General features: G+C 52.3%; 1 protein-coding gene across 1 annotated transcript in view; it reads left to right on the plus strand.

Moving 5' to 3' along the window:
• Positions 1-1,097: 1,097 nt before the first annotated feature.
• WSCD1 (WSC domain containing 1) overlaps positions 1,098-2,277 on the plus strand; it is a 44,618-nt gene continuing 43,438 nt past the window's right edge. Inside the window, exon 1 of the mRNA XM_008585180.1 lies at positions 1,098-1,188. The gene's annotated coding sequence lies outside the window, so the exon portion shown is untranslated. The remainder of the gene's footprint in view (positions 1,189-2,277) is intronic.

Consider the following 2,277-nt stretch of genomic DNA (forward strand, 5'->3'; position numbering starts at 1 on the left):
CACCAATGGACTTATCATGACTTTAAGTGAGATGATGGGTATAAAAGGGCAAGGGCTGGCCTCAGGGACATGAAACCTGTGCAAGGCACAGGATTCTGTGCTCAAAAGGGCCCTGCATTTGGTTTAATACCCTGCTCTCATCTCTCGAAATTCTTGGTAATTTTTGAACAAGGGGTCCACATTTTCACTTTGCACTGGGCCCTGAAAATTGTGTAGCTGGACCTGGAAAGGGCTTTTGAAACCAAAAAGTGCTCAAAAATGCACAGTGGGTGTTATGGTTTGAATAAGTCCCCCAAAAGTTCAAGTACTGGAGTTTGATCCCCGTTGTAACTGTGTTAAGAGGGTGGGAAATCTGACTATGGCATTTGAAAGGTGGGGCCTTTAAGAGGTGATTGGATCATGAGGACTATGCTCTCATGAGTGGATTACTCCATTCATGGGCTAATAGTTTAATGGGTTATCAGTGAGTAGACTCGTGGCTCTATAAGGAAAACAAGCAAGCATGAAGAAATGCTCTTGCTCAGACCTGTGTGACAACCTGCATTGCCACAGGACTCTGGAGAGAATCTCCACCAAGAAGAAGGAAGGCCCTCACCAGATGTGCCCTTTGACCTTGGACTTTCCAGCCTCCCAAACTGTAAGAAATAAATTTCATTTTCTTATAAATTACTCAGTTTCAGGTTTTCTGTTATCAGCAGCTCTTGTTGATAATGATAATACAAATATGCACATTCAGTAAAGGATTTGAATGTGTGTGTGTCGGGGGGAGGCTCCTCTGCAAGCTCGGAATGCTGGGCAGTATGAATTCATCTCTTGCTCCCTGTGTCCTTCCCAAGTCCCCCAGAGGCTCCAGAGTGCTCAACCTTCATCCTCAGGCTGCAGACTTTGTTCTAATTCTGCGCTTGGCCTAACTAGCTGTGCCAACTTCAGCAAGTCCCTTCCTCTCTGGTCACCACTTGACTGGCCTGCATACAGGGGGGCTCCCACTGGTCCCAAGCTAATCCTTTCCCTGGTGCCCTACACCTGTTGAAAGCCAGCTCCTCTGAGCCTGGCCAAGCAGCTCTGCCCCTAGCGGGCGTCCGGGGGATGAAACTCCCTTTCAGGAAGGCAGAGTTAGAGACACCACCACCTGCTCCTGCCGCCTCTGCTGTCTTCAGCCTCCAGGAGCTTCTTAGCAGCCAGCCCTGGGTAAGGTCAGGGTCCACCGGCGCACCTGGCAAGGCAGGGTGGATGCTGTGACTTGGGGGCTTTAGAGGAGCAGGGGTGGGGCTCCTCAGTGGGGAGAAATCCTTAGGGTTGGATCCAGCCTTTATTTAAAGAGGGGGATTAGACTTCTGTGACTGTTGTTCACTGTCTGTTTACCTCAGTGTGTGTGTGTGTGTGTGTGTGTGCGCGCGCGGGTGCGACAGAGCCTGTGGGTCAATGCCCAATATTTCCCTCTGTGCAAGAGTGTGTCTGTTAGTGGACTCTGGTGTGGCATTTCTTCTGTGGGTGACTATATCAAGGCGTGGGTCTGTCACTATGTGTCAGTGTGGGGAAGTGTAATAAGCTGGTGGCAGAGCCCTGAGTGAGTGGGCAAGGGAGACGATGTCAGTGTATTTGCCCCTGGGGTTGCTATTCTGTATGGGACTGTCTCAGATAGTGTGTGTGTGTGTGTGTCTGTGTGTGTCTGTGTGTCTATGTGTGTCTGTGCCTGAAGACGTGGCTGTCAGTGTCTAGCTCTGCACGGGACAGTGATCTGGTGTGTATCTAATTCTGTGTATTTGTATCAGAGTGCTACAAACTGTGTGGCTGTGTGTGTGTGTGTGTGCATTCTGTCCCAGTGTCCCAGTTTATTTCTGAGTGTATGCAGAGCCCAGAGTGTGAGTGTGTGTGAGTGTGAGTGTGGGTGTCAGTGTAGCTGTCTGTGAAGCAGTGATTCGGTGTGTATTTGTCAGACAGCGTGCGTCTGTTTCAGTGTGTCTGCATCGGAGAGAGTGTGGCGGCGTGCTCCTCTGTGTGGCGGTGCCCAGTGTGTTTGTGTGTCTGTGTCGGGGTGTGAGCGCCATAGTGTGTGTGTATTACAGCCAGTGTGGCTCTAATGCTAGGCTGTGTGTGTGTGTGTGTATCAGCGTCTTTGCAAGGCAGTGGCGCGTGCGGCCCGTCCCGTGTGCTTGTCTCTCGGGCTAGGGCCGGGCGTGGGACCCCTCCCGCGAGCGAGCGGGCGGGCGGTGCGCGCCGGCGCCTCTAGGGCCCGGCGGCGAGGTGGGGAGGGGGGGTCAGCAGGTACGCCGAGGC

The sequence above is a fragment of the Galeopterus variegatus genome, unplaced genomic scaffold, assembly GCF_000696425.1.
Source record: "Galeopterus variegatus unplaced genomic scaffold, G_variegatus-3.0.2 Scaffold3480, whole genome shotgun sequence".
Lineage (NCBI taxonomy): Eukaryota > Metazoa > Chordata > Mammalia > Dermoptera > Cynocephalidae > Galeopterus > Galeopterus variegatus.